This window comes from Grammomys surdaster, unplaced genomic scaffold (genome assembly GCF_004785775.1).
Source record: "Grammomys surdaster isolate TR1022 unplaced genomic scaffold, NIH_TR_1.0 146, whole genome shotgun sequence".
Taxonomy (NCBI): domain Eukaryota; kingdom Metazoa; phylum Chordata; class Mammalia; order Rodentia; family Muridae; genus Grammomys; species Grammomys surdaster.
The window spans coordinates 3,679,724-3,694,562 of record NW_021604604.1 but is presented as its reverse complement, the minus strand read 5'-3'; the positions used below and the strand labels follow the sequence as shown (position 1 = coordinate 3,694,562).

The 14,839-nt window shown below is 44.5% G+C and overlaps 1 protein-coding gene and 1 non-coding gene across 4 annotated transcripts in view; one reads left to right on the top strand and one right to left on the bottom strand.

Annotated features, from left to right (window-relative positions):
• Positions 1 to 14,839, bottom strand: part of Pip4k2a (phosphatidylinositol-5-phosphate 4-kinase type 2 alpha) — a 159,174-nt gene that overhangs the window by 132,069 nt on the left and 12,266 nt on the right. The gene's annotated exons all lie outside the window — the stretch shown is intronic.
• Positions 11,233 to 11,339, top strand: LOC114619110. Its single transcript, XR_003711070.1, has one exon. It is a non-coding gene; the product is annotated as a U6 spliceosomal RNA (small nuclear RNA).

The following is a 14,839-nucleotide window of genomic DNA, read 5'->3' as shown; positions in this document are numbered from 1 at the left end:
TAAGTTCCTCATAAAGGGGAATCCCTGTTCTCAGTACAGTGCTGATCTGGGAAAGCCTATGACTCCCAATGTCATACTTCTCATGGTAACTCTGGCATCTCAACTAAGTTGAGACAGAAAGATAAAGATTTAAGGTCTGCTTGGGCTATGGGAAGACCCTGTCTCAGAGCTAGCAAACAAATAAACTTCAACAAACCAAAAGTCTAATTTCTCAACAGCAAGGTTTGTGGAGAATGTATTTCTAATGACGAAAGAGCTGCTCAAAGCATCCTTGAGTTACAGTTGAGACTTTGTTCCTTGGCGTTGGCTGTCTGAGCAATACATCAGAAACTGTCAGTGCCTGAGACAACAGAAAGTTGTCTAAAAGCCACAGCAGACTATACAGGATGAAAGCAGCATACAATATTCTTAATAAACACTACGCAAGCGGTATGAAGAGTCTCTTCCTCTTAACGTATCTTGTCTAATACACAGCTCTGGATTTGGGGCTCCCTCTGAGGGTTCTATTGAGAGCTTTCTCAGCCTCTTCCTGTAGAGGACTTTTAATCTAGCAACTTTGCTGCTCTGGCAAAAGATCACATCCAGAGATATGGTCTACCTGGAATGTAGACTCACCCTGGATTACAGTAGGATCTGGCTAGAATACAAACACGCCCTCAGTGCATACCTTAATTCCTAACAATGCTGGTAAGGTTAGTTAGTTTGCAGAAGGAAGCAGCCGTGTCTGAAAGTGACTTCTAACTGAAGGGCAGACAAAGTGACAAATCAGAGAAAGATTTGACAGAGTGAGTCAGAGTCAGGATATACTTAATTCACATCAGAACATCAGAGGAAGAGAGGCTACATAAAAGCAGGAGAGAGAAAAACAGGTAGTGTAGTAGATGGTGGTATTATGTATGTATGGCAGTTTTACAGGGACAGTTTTACAGGGACAGGCTACAGAATGAACAAGCTAGACACAGGTGAATACAGAACAAACCACAGAATTCAAGGAGCCAGAAGATTAGAACATACTGCCAAAGTTAGTATGAAACCAGGCAGAGCAACTCAGTCAGAAGCCAAGAGAAGTCAGCTTGGAAGATTAGATTGAATGGAAGCTAGAAGCATCCTAGGGACAGTTACAACCAAAAAAGGAAGCCCTCTGGGCTCAGCCCAAGCCATGTTCTCACACGGCTTGAGTGTGGCTCTCATCACTTCATCTGAGGAAATAAAAAGGGACACTTTGTATCCTCCTATGATTTCAGATTCTTTAAGTGCATGTTAGCCTCTTAGACAGCTCAGGAAATGAGGGTCTATCAATAAAAACAGTATCCATTTCAGTCCTGGCTAGATGATACACATTATGTCACTGACAAGAAGGAAGCAACAGAGAATCAGATGGGTGATAGCAAGGACATATGCTTGGATGCAAAGACACTGAGCCAGGAAATATGAGAAGGAAGCTAGTCTTCAGGAAGTCAGACTCCAGCAGAACCCCACTAGTTAGCAGCTGGAGAGTTATCAGCCACACTACCCACGGAAGAATGCAACACACACCAGCATGGTCCAGAGTAGGCATGCAATCCAGCCCTGCTTCCACTACTGAGTGCTGCTCCAAAATTTCTGTCCATGATCTCATCTAAAGAATAAAGGAATCGGGAGGAGTAGTCCACAAGAAACATCTAATATTTTAAGACATTTGAAACAAATCCAGATCCTAGTAAGATGCACACATGGTGCAGTCACTTCTTCACTCACACACTGAGTCAGAAAAGTCCCCAAAGGATTGTTTCAGGAAGAGGAATAAGCAAGACAATCTATCAGGTGCAAGAAGAAGCTATCAGAACACCTACTTCTAGATAATGTTACCTTAAAAGGTAAGAAATGAGTCAGTGAGATAGCTCAGTTGGTAAGGATGCTGCTCTCAGTCCTGATGACCTGAGTTCAATCTCACTAGTCCCACGTGGTAGAAAGATGCAACTCCTGCATATTATGCTCTGACTCCACACATGCATGAAGGCGAATGTGCCTCCGTCCATGCACATACTAAATAAACAACTGGTTCTCAACCTGTGGGCCATGACCTCTTTGGTTGTGTATCAGATATCCTGTATATCACATATTTATTTTACAATTCACAACAGTAACAAAATTACAGTTGAAGTAGCAATAGAATTATTTCATAGTTGGGGGTCACCACAACATGAGGAACAGTATTAAAGGGTTGCGCCATTAGGAAGGTTGAGAACCACTAAAATAGATAAATGTTAACAATAATAATAATAATAATAATAATAATAATAAACCAGCAAGAAACTCATCATTTATAATGCACCAGCAGCCTTCATTTCAGCTACGTGTCACAGAACTGGGCTATCTCTGGTTCACTTTGATAAGAACCTGTAACAGTCTGACTGTAAAATGTTCTCCACAGGACTGACCATTTGGTACAGGATAACCAACTGCTGTGTTCTTCCCTGGGGAAGGCAATTTCTCCCATTCACAACTTTCCTTGGCTGCCTGCAGTTCTGTCTAGGGTTGAGACTACTGAGCTTTTCCCCCTTACACGTTAGTGAGTCTGCTGGTGTTATCCTTGTCTGGGTCCGTGTTCAGACACCCACTTGTATATCTCTTCTCAATCAGTGTCTCTAAAAGTTCTACAGAAAACTTTCTAATATACACAACATGCATGCCATTACAATGGCCTTCTCTTCATGTAAGTAGCCCAATCAATTGAGTTCTCCAATGATATCTTGTTTTGAAGGTCCAAAAATGGAAATATATTTATTTTAAAGTAGCATTTGGTCATTCCAGCCAAAGGGAAAATGATCCATCCAAAATATTCCTCTATTATGAGAATTTTTGGAAGTCTTCAGGAGGAAACAAGGTACGCTCTTGTTTCTATCTCTTAAAAATAGAAAGGGCACAAGAGATTTATACCCATAATTTTAAAAATTCTGTTCTAAAATTAATGAAAGAGTATCTAAGTCACTCACACTGCGAAGTCTCCTGCTTCCCAAAGCCTATTAGGAAAGTCTGGCTTTTTGCCAACATTTGTATTTTTATGTGATAACAGAATAATGTATAATTATTTATTAGAATTGTTCAAGCTAAATATATACTACCACCTTTCACAGAGGACTTCTAATTTTATTTTTATTTAATTTTAAACTATAAAAAAATAACATTCAGTAGGCTGGAGAGACGGTTCAGTGGTTAGAGCTCTGGCTGCTCTCTCAGAGGACCTAGGTTTGACTGCCAGAACGCACAAGGCAGCTCACGGCCATCATAACTCCAGTTCCAGAGGATCGGGTGCCCTATTCTGGCCTCTGCAGGCACATTCATAGTACAGAGAGTTACATGCAGGCAAAATGCCCAGACACGTAAAATGAAAAGGTTTTAATTAAATTAAATTAAAAATAAGAGACTCAATTAAGGTTCAAATTTTATGAAAAGAAGTTTTCCGAGGGCTCTACTTAGGGCCCGTATGAGATTCTGGAAAGTGGCAATGACAGTTACCAAGTTGTAGCAACACATCCTCACATGGGAGGCACGGATCGCCAAGGTACTTGGGTTTACAAGCATGAACTTACCTTTCTCACTGCTTCCTCTTCCCTGTCTGCACATAGAGATGACAGCATCCAATCTCTCTAAAAGCACACACTTGCACGCGCACGCACATGTGCACACACACACATACACACACTCTAATTCTGGACCCAAAGGTATGTTGTGTTAGATTTTCTCAACATTCTCATCAGAATCATGCCAAGGTCAGGTGCAGGGCTGAGTGGTCCGGCTGGCTCACCAGCCACAAACTCCTGCCATCGAATGCTCTGGCCTGAGCGCAAAGCTCAACAACTATACACACTGCTAACATCCTCCCCAGGTACAGGCACCATCTGCCTGGAAAGTTCTCGACCTCAGGCTAACGTCTGCCTACCACCGTCCTCTCCATCTAACTGCCCACTCTGGGCTTCTATGAAGGAATGTGTGTTCTAGTCTTGTTTCCTTTGTGTAGACAATCAGCCGCCGAACAGACGGAGGAAGGGAGGGAGGGAGGAGGGGGGAGGGGAGCTTTATGCTTCAAAGAATCCCAGAGTGGAAGGGTGGGAGGGAGGAAAGAAGGAGGTTGGCTTTATGTTTCAAAGAACTGCAGAGTCTCCAGGAGAACCCAGAAAGAACTCTGGGCAGCTTCCCTCCACCGTCAGCCTCAGGCCAGGTTGCTTTCCTGGAAGCAGAGCTCATACCTCCAGCCCTGACTCTCCACAGCACACACATGTGTTCCAGTTTTGTTGAGCTGGAGAAAATTCCTATGAACAGAGATCTCCAAGTCTGCGAGTCAGCCTTGCATCTCTGTGACAAATATATGAATTCATCAGCTTCGAAGTAAGGAAGAGTTGTTGGCTTGTGCTTATCTGGCTACTCTGAGTCGACGGAGCAGGTCCGTCATGATGAGTCATGTCTACCTGACATCTGGTAGACAAGACCTCCTTCCATGGGAGAGGAAACTAAAGAGGAAAGGCTAAGAGGAGGACCCAGGGCCACAAAATCTCCTTCTAGGGCATGTACCACAGACCAAACTTCCTTTTATCAGGCACTTGCTAAATTCTTCACCACCACCCACACAGTGCTATAGCTGATAACACTAGGCTTTCAGGTCATTATAGAAAAGAAACTATAGCAAGAGATGCTTTATATAAGCAAAAGGTATCCTTTACTAGAGGTCTTGCTGTTCAACTTTGAAATATTGAAAGCAAGACACAGGGTGAAGAAGTTAATCCCATTTTACTCTAAAACTGGAGACATCTTTTTAGAACATGGCAGCACATGTCAAGTGTATGCCCACACTTTCACCAAGTAATTCCCATGAAGGACACGGTGTCCTAGGAAGTCAATCAACACAAGAGTCAATGTTACCTAGACAGCAGCAAGACTTAACAGTGAAGGCTGGAACCAATGGACAGAATATGAAACCTTCTTAGCATAAAACTACGCATTAAAAGTTAAAATCTGCAGCGTGTAGCAGCATACAAGCTTAGCTTAAACCAGGCTAGTCAGGGCTATAAAATGACATTTTCTTTCCTTAAAACAAAAACAGTTAAAGTTTCATTGTGAAAAATACACCAGAAGACAAGAAAATACAAAGACAATACAATCTCAGTGTTACAAAAGATGCCAGGAAGGAAGAAACAGTGAGACACCTAACTTTTTGCTGTGTGTGGATACTTATGGTAACTGTTCCTCATAGTTACACTTATGTGCACTTTCACGTTTCTTAGAAAATAGCCCACATAGTGATAAACAGTGAAATTTAAGTTCTATTGAAACTATGTGAATGCACCACTTAAAGACACGTAAGAATATGCTTTGTAACACTGACTAAACAACATTCTCATAACACAGATTAAAAAATAATCCCCATTAGCTATGGACTAGATCCAATATTCACTTGGATCTTTTAAGCCTAAGGGGGAAGAACATGACAAAGGGATGCATTGGCTTCTCCTCATCTTCTTTTCTTTTCCATTTTAGAATGCCACTTAAGTTTACTGCTCTCGTCTTGTGTTGGCTTAATGTGGAGGGTAGGGGGAAGCGCCTCGTTGGTTTATCATAACCACTGCTGCAGAGACCTTTCTACACCAAAACACTTAGACTTGTTGCCTGGATGTAGGCAAGACCTAATTCATAACTGACTTGTGCTCCAAATGTACGCTTGCAAGCTGGTTGCAAGGGTGGATGCTGAAGGAGGTGGTGGATTACCAGCACAGAGGGGCAACCAATCAACCATGTCTGTCTGTGTTTGCAAGAATGCCAGGCTGGGTACGCAGCTGATCACAATAACCTGTAAATATGAACCTTTCTGCTGGGATATAATCTATATATTCCCCAAAGGCTTAAAATTCTACACACACACACACACACACACAAATTTTAGGGAGGCCATTAAAACCTACAGAACTCCATCACCAGAATAACAAAAAACTACAAAAAAAAAAAAACACCCAAAACTCTAAAAACATATTCCGAGATGGAATGCCTGGCACACGAGCAGGAAGAAAGCCATGGCCAGCTGAGCAAGGAGCACGACCTGGTCTGCCAAGTCCCCCGTCCTCACTTCTGAAGCCCTCTGCATCCAGCTCATACTACTCAGAAGTACTTGACAGTGATGGACTCGAAGGAAACTGGAAAGATGGATTCCTGCATCACTGGCTGCATCCCCTGCTTACCTGTCTTCTACACATCAGCTTGGATGCAGAACAAGCATGGGTCAGAGGAGACTGCATAACCCTGCATTTCTAAAACAGAATCAAGTCTGCCAAGAGTCTTTCCAGCAAGTGTGACTCTTAAAAGCTTCTTCAAGGATACAGATACTTGATGTGATAGGTTAATATTGTCAGCTGGACAGGGCCTATACTCACTAAAGAGACTGGGCGTGTCTGAGGACATTTCTACACTGGGTTAACTGAAGTGGGAAAACCTACCCTAAATGTCGGTGGAGCACTGGAGTGTATAACAAGGAGAAAGCGAGGTGAGCACCAGCATTCACTCTGCTTTCCAGCCTCAGACGTGACATGACCATCTGCCTCTGGACACTGCAGCCTCAGTTTCCCTGCCACGATGGAAGTACCCTAAAACAATGAGCCAAAAATAAAGCCTTCCTTAAATTGAGGAAGTCTGGTCTTTTGCTATGTATTGTAATGCTAAATACTGTCCCCAAGGCCTGTTTGCCCCCGGGGACAAGTAAATCTAACTGCATGTAGACCCAAGTGATGCTATGTAATCTTGTCCCCAAAATTATCCCTGATTGGGAATAAAGATGCCTACAACCTATATCGAGCAGAAGAGAGGCAGGCAGAGTTTGGGTTCCTGGGCTTAGGGTCAGAGAACCAAGAGGAGGAGAAAGAGAAGGTGCTATAGGGTAGAGAAGTCATGAAAACATGGCCTTGAGGGCTGGCCAATTGGAGGTAAGAGCTGCCCAGATAGAACAAGACAAATTTTAACTCAGGGTTGTTGATAGGGAAGGTAGATATCTGCCCAGCTCTAAATAAAAGAGTTGTGTGTCTTTTATCTGGGAACAGAATGATTAAAGGCAGGGTAGAAACCCCCATTTGAGATTAAATAATTACCACAACATTAAGTTGATTTGATTGGGTATTTTGTCAGAGTCCTAAGAATTACACACCTGAGAACCTGAGACGAGGAATGCTTGATACGTGACCCAAGAAAGACAGGCAAGCAGAGCACTGCCAGCACACTGGCCTGTCTGAGCACATGAGAAAACCAGTTCCCTGTAAGCAGTGAGTTACAGTGCCTATCCCGATAAGGTAGCACTAGACATGCTATGCACCAGGCAATGCTCAAGTCAGCTCCCACCTAGTCCCACACCCAGGCAGGGCCTTTATGTGGCACCGCAGAGAGCTCGCCCTTAGGGTTCGATGCTTCTGAACCTTCAAAGCAAACAACCAACCCAAGAATGCTTATTACAAAGAATACTCTGTATAATTACAAATGACACCAAACTCTGAAAGGAGAAGTGTTCAGCAGCTTCCAGACAGGATTCAAGTCACAAAGGACCAAGCCCAGGGAAACAAGTGCAAACAGAAACCATTTAAACAGCAGGATGTTCTTGAAAATGGAAATGACTACAACTATCAAAGTAGAAGAAGGGGTCTATAGGAGATAGCTCAGTGGCTGAGCACACCTGCTGCTCAACTTCCCAGCACCCCACATAGTGGCTCACAACTGTCTGTAACCCCAATTCCAGAGAACCTGACACTCTCTTCTGGCTTTTGAGGGCACCAGGCATTCATGCAGTGCACATATATACATATGCAGTGTACATACATTACACACACACACACACATTTAAGTATTTAAGTATAAGAAGTATAAGAAGCAGATTTGTACAAAAGAAAGGTTCAGCAGTCTCTGGGCCCTTCACACTTGTTGCTTTGGTATTTGCTAGTTACCGTGCTTACATCCCACCTTCTTTTGCTTCCCTACCACATAAACCCCAGCCCAATTCCCAAGAAATTTCAAGATCCCACTCGAATACCACAAACTCTCCTCCAGACAGTGGACGAACCCTCTGCTGCCCTGAAGCATCTGTGCACCCCAGGCCAGGAGTACCCTGCCCAGGATGACGCAAAGAATGGCCACACTCACTCAGGGTGGGACACAGCTACCGGCTCTGAAAGCCACAGTGGGTTGTCACTGGATACACACCAAGGCTTTGTCTCATTCTTAATAAATCTGAAACTAGAATTCAGAATGGCTGATTATAATCTAGATGTACCCGGATCTGGGGACAGGTAAACTAGGGAGTATGTGGGTTCTAGTCTATAAACGTACCAGGAAAATTAATATACTTAGAGAAAAGTTTCAGAAAAACTGATGCTCTGGCTGGGGAGGTGGCTCTCTGACTAAGCTCGCTAGCTGTAAAATGAAGACAGCCTGAGCCCAAATCCCCCAAGACCACATAAAACCAGGCATGGCCACATGCTCCTGGTGCCCCAGGCCATCTAGCTAAAATGCTGTTTCATTTCATGTTCAAAGAAAGGCCTTGTCTCAGCAAAGTAGAGAGGAAGACTCCCAACCTCTGGTCTCTGCACATGCACACACACACACAGGCACACACGCCCACATGTAACACACATATACACATATACACAGGCACACAGGCCCACATGTGTACACATACACACATATACACAGGCACGAAGACCCACATGTTTGTATACTCATACATATACACACATATACACAGGCACACACACATAGACATAGGCACACATGCCCACATGTACACACACACATGCATACAAACACACACACATACACGTGCACGCATGAGCACGCATGTACATGTACACACTCACACATATCACAATTAGAGACTGTTATACTCCAAGAGAAAGTAAAGCTGCTTTGGGTCCTGATCTGAGGGGCTGAGGGGTGCTGGTCAGGCTTACCGACTGCACCCCCTCCCACTAGCCTTTCGATACTCTGATTAGTAACTGTCAGTTACATGCCACCAAATTCATAGAGTGAGGCACTTCTGTGACCCCCACCTATTTCCTACCCTACAATCCCGTACCTATCTTCCCAGTCAGAATGTAGACTCCCTCCTTACAAAGCCAAGACTTTGTCACTCAATTCTTAAGGCCTTGATAGGCATCTAATAATTAATAAATGGGCAATAAATTTGTGTGGAATAAATGAAAGGTAAGTTCTTAAAGTTTTGGTTAAGAATATTTGTTATGACTCACTGAACATGGAGAAGGTTGAGCTGGTGGCTACACAGAACCTTTATCACTTAGTGCTAACATCTTTGGTATAGGAAGGCTCTCTGCACGCTACCAAAGGAGAAATAAAAGCAAGAGCTCAGCCATAAACCCTCTGATCTACAACGGTGTCCTTGGCTGCAAGAAATGCTAGTGCAATGGCTGCACAAAGCTTGTAGGAGTCTGGTTTGACTTAAGGCTCGCTCCATGAGATAGAATCCATACCTGACACTGGTTGGGTCCAAGACTCTGAGACTAAATAACGAAGCCCAAGGACGGAGGGGGAAACCAAATACTTCTACTAAAAGAATGTAGCAATAAACTGACTCCTAATGATACTCTGCTGCACTCCTTTATCAGGGCCTGGCTCAGCCACCATCAGGAAGCTTCCTCCTGCAGCAGAGCAGAACAAACATAGAGACCCAGAGCCAGGCATTATGCAGAGAATAGATGGAATACTCAGCCTGAAATGGGATGCCTGCAACAACTCACTCCCCTAAGAAACCCTGAAGAAGAGGAGGCGGGAAGAGTAAAAGAGCCAGAGGTGACAGAAGAAACTAAGGAAACAAGGCCTTCTATATACAGTAGGGCCAATGCTCATGTGAACTCACAGGGCCTGAGGCCGCACATACAGGGCCCGCATGGGTCCACAAGAGATCGGGTCCTAGAGCGGAAGGAATACGCACAAGTCCCTATCCGTGACTCAGACACTATCTCAATCGGTAGCCAGCTGCAAATGAAAATTTGTTTCCTCAAAGGGAGTCTCACCGTGGAAACTCTTAAGGACAGGCTGCATGCCCAGCAGTAGACAGACAACAGAAAAAGAACTCAACAGGATCTTTGAGGGTTCCTTTCTCAAGTTGTGCTAGGTCTTTATTTTTTTTATCTAATTTATTTTATTTTATTTACAGATATTCTCCCCCCTCTCCCCTACAGGTCCCCTTTGTGTGCAATCTATGGCTTCCAGTTTAGTGGTTTTGGGACTTCTGAGCGTGCAGATAAGTGGGTCTCTGCATCTATATCTCGTCCTTGTGCCTTCCCTTGGGCTCTTTCCCTTCTGTTTTGTCTTAGACGCTATGTTGGTTTTTGTTTTATCTTGTTACCTATTTGTTTTCCAATGAGAGACAGGAAGGGGTTGAAGAGGGGTATGAGGGGAGGAGGGAAGGAACTGGGGGAAGCAGAGAGACGAGAAACCTTAATTGGGATATATTACGTGAGAAAAATTCTACTGTCAATAAAAGGGGAAAAAAGAATATCTGTTATGTTTGAATCAGAAAGGTCTCCCTCTCACGTTTTGAACACTTGGTCTCCAGCTGGTAGCTATTTTAGGAGGTTTCCCAGGCTTTAGGAGGCGGGGCTAACAAAAGAAGGTGGGTCACTGAGGTGCAGTACTCCAGGCCACTTCCTGTTGCTTTCTCCTTCCTGTTCGCTTGAGGTAAACAACTGCTCTCTGCTATGCCCTGCACTGCCATGATGTCTGACTCAGGCACATGGAGCCAAGCAAACATGGAGCCAAGCAAACATGGAGAGCACCCTCCGAAGTGGGGAACCACAACAATCCCCCTTACGTTGATGTTTTCAGCAGGCACTGATCTCAGGCACACTAAAACCACACTATCATATTCTGAAAAGGTAATAAACTTTCCCTCGCCTCCGACAGAATCAGTAGGAATCCTTGGGTTAGTTTTAAGAGCCTAGGCTCCCTGCCCAATACTAGGGACAGACGTAACCAACCACACTCTCTGGACAGTGCCCTTTTAACATCCCATCTACAAGGCAGTTGGCTTGGGTTGAAAATGAAGGAAAATAAGGAATTATGATGCATTGAAATATATACACATTTGAGGATGCCAAGATTATGTTCCCCCCACAACGATGAAGTTAAAAAGGGGTCTCAACTTCTTAACAGATGAAGGGTCTTTAGTCAGTAAAACTCCTGCCAAGCATGCATTAAGACCTGAGTTCCGTGCTCGCTTCGGCAGCACATATACTAAAATTGGAACGATACAGAGAAGATTAGCATGGCCCCTGCGCAAGGATGACACGCAAATTCGTGAAGCGTTCCTTAAAAAAAAAAAAAGACCTGAGTTCCTAGAAGCCATTAAAGAAGACAGCTTAAGCTATGTAGTAGGACAAAAGTTTATTTATGTCACTTCAACAGAAGCTAGCGCCATCTGTGAAGACAGACCTCAAGTGAGCCATCAGCTGCCTATAGGCAGGTGTTCTCTGGCTTTAACTTGGAGGTGGAAGGGACCAGCCTACTGTTGGCTGGTACTATCCCTGGTAGTCCTGGGTAAGAAAGCAAACTGGGTGAATAATGAGGAATAAGCTAGGAAGCAGCACTTCTCCAAGGCCTCTGCTTCATTCCCTGCCTCCAGGTTCCTGCCCTGACTTCCCTCAGTGATGGACTATGAACTAGAAGCTAAAATAAACCCTTTCCTCTTAAAGTTGCTTTTGGCTATATTAAGTCACAGAAACAGAAGGTGAACTAAGACACAAGGATGGTCACTCAAGCTTGTAACCCTAGCCTAGGGCGGAAGGGGAAGGAATCAGGAGAGGAGGGGGAGAGCAGAGAATTGAATTCTGCTATCAGAAACAAGTGGGTGTTCAAAATACCTTCTTAAAGGCATCAAAGAACCAGGGTAGCAGGAGAGATGGCCTGCCAAAGCCAGTCAAAGTGACTGTCCTTGACATATGTTGTTTATGGAAACTCAGGGCAGAACCTAGCACCCAACCAAGAAGTGGAGTCCACCAAGAAACCCCTTTTTCCTGTGGGTTTGTTAAAGATTGACACTCTTGGGGCTTGGGAGATGGCCCAGTGGTTTAAGAGCGTTGACTACTCCTCCAGAGGATCCATGTTCAAATCCCAGCATTCACACAGCAACTCACAACTGTCTGTAACTCCAGGATGTGACACCATCATACAAATATACATGTAAGCAAAACACTAATTCACATTAGAAAAAAAGAGAGAGAAAGAAAGGAAGAAAGGAAGAAAGGAAGAAAGAAAGAAAGAAAGGAAGGAAGGAAGGAAGGAAGGAAGGAAGGAAGGAAGGAAGACACACACACACTCTCCATATCAGCTGAATGAAGCCAACTCTTCCTGCAAGGGACTACAGCCCAAATTTACATTACCAAGAGGTCCAAAATAACATGGGAGTGTTCAAAGTCTAGTACCCAGAGACACGTGACAAAAATAACACCCTTCCATGAGTCACACTTCTACCCTAAGATTCAAGAAATCCTTCCTCAGTAACTATCCAAGAGAAATGGGCAGATCTCAGCCAGGAAGAGTAGGCTTGGCAATAAGGAGTCTGGGAAGAACCAGCAGAAACAACACTAGAAAACACCCAGGAAGACCAGAGACAATGGGTCTGTCTCCATCTGACACGCTTATGAAATATAACTTAAGGCACATCTTTTGAGGACAGGACATTTTAGAGATATGTCTAAAGGCCTCCAGAGATTCAAGCCCCATGGAACAAGTCACGAGGCCACTACACTGTGACTCTGCCACACAGTAACGTCACTTATTTAGAAACAACTTCAGTCTTCACACACTTCATTTGGTGGGCATTTTGCTTCCACCAGCGTCTGAGGAAGTCTCTCTGCTCCGGGGCTAACACACAACTCCTGCCTGCTTTGTCTGGCCCTGTGGTTCCCCACACATTACTACCACCTTGCAGCAAGTTCCCCCACTCTCAAGACATTGCGCAACCAGCCCAGCAGAACATTCTAGTAGTGTGCTCAGTCATCACCCAAACAACCTTCACGGGGCGATGAGGATTGATGTGGAAGGGTTCCGGGGACACCGGTTGGGGATGACTGGACTACTCATTCAACAGTATTTTTTTGAATGCCAATTCTATATAAAAGCATTATTGGGGCATATATGACAGGATTTTCATTCTCTGCAAATTACCAAATGTATTTGAGAATAATGATAAACATGTAAGCATCCCGCTGTCCGTCCCTCTTTTCCTTCCTCTCCTCCAAGATGTGTGCAAGCAGCCTTGCTGCCACCACAGCCTTGAACCTCTCTCCCTGCCGTGTTTTCTGTGTCTTCCCTGGCAAACCCTGAACCAAAATAAATCCTCCCCTTAAATTGCTCCTTGTCTGTTCTTTTACTTGGTCACAACAATGAGAAAAGCAACAGAAGAGCCATAGGAAAAACCAGTCTAAGTGTTGTTCTCCATGTGGCGAGAAGTCTGTGGAAGGTTTAACCATGGAAGTGACAAGCTGTTGTGCACATGTCATAAGCTCATCTTGCCACTGCTGTAGAGGACCTGGATTCAAGCAGGGCTTGGGAAAAGAAGGGGAAGCCTCCCTGAACCCTTTATGGCACACGACAATAGCATTATGCAGACTCCAGCCTGAGAAGAGGGTGAACAGAGAGCAGAAGGGACTGGAGCTTAATGCCTGGGCACTTAGCTTGAGTACATGTAGAGACAGTTGTCTGTTTACAGAGGTGACGACACAGGCTTCACCCATGAAGAGAACAGGTCAGAAACTGAACAGAGCGCTCAGGAGAGAGCACACGCTGCTGCCACTGAGCCCCCTTTCTTCTTTTATACTGTCCAGGATCCAAACCATGCACACTGGGCAGGTCTTCTTGTAGCAATCAATTAACCTGAACAAGATATCACAGGCATGGCCAGAGGCTAACTTACCCAGGAAAATGACTCACCAGTGTGCCCAGACCTGTGTCTCTGCGGGACTCTAGACTACCTCTAGGCAACGATGGAGACTAACCATCACACTAGAAGAGAAGTGGCTTATGAAGATGAGATGGAGCATTCAGATCAAGTCTGGTAATGGGGAGGACACTGCAGCCTCAATGTCCAACCAGTGACGGCTAACCACACATGGCTACAAAGACACCGTAAGGTTATTAACTGCAGTCAAGACAGCAGCGTGTGTCTGGTACCTACCAAAGCAGGCAGCTCCCAGCATATTTGCAAACTACTCTGGGGGGTAGGGGGGACCAACACTGATGACTTCTGTACGTCCAGCGCTTTCTACTAAGATATTTGCTGTGGTAGAATTATGAGACACAATGGAAGTCTACGGAGAAGAAAAGGGGGAAATTATTCCAAACAGTGTAAAATGCACCACGGAGGGTGAGTGCCAGTGGAAAGACCCATAAATTACCAAGTGACCCTGTCAGTACTTCGAGCTTTTCTAACATCAATTTCTTATCTCTTCAAATTAGAGCCCAAAGTGGTTTTCTAGTCATCTCCTAACAATTCCCACAACTCATCCCTTGGCTTTCAATCTTCTGAGCAGAGAACCCTTTCTTTGCCTGTATATTTTATATCCAGTCCCTCAAAGAAAGAAAAGAAAGTAACAACCTGCCGTGGGTGAGGACAGGATATGTGGGCCTTATTTCCACAGGGCACACCAAGGAGCCCTGTGGACTTAAAAGCAGAGTGCCCTGGCTGGTGCTTTTCCAAACTAGTAACAAGGAGCCTGCTAGTTAAAATGCCCATTGTGTTCCAGGAGGCCCGCAACCCAGCAGTTTCATGAGTAAAGGCTAGTGCAGAGTTCCATGAGCCCCAGTGTAGGAGGCGAGG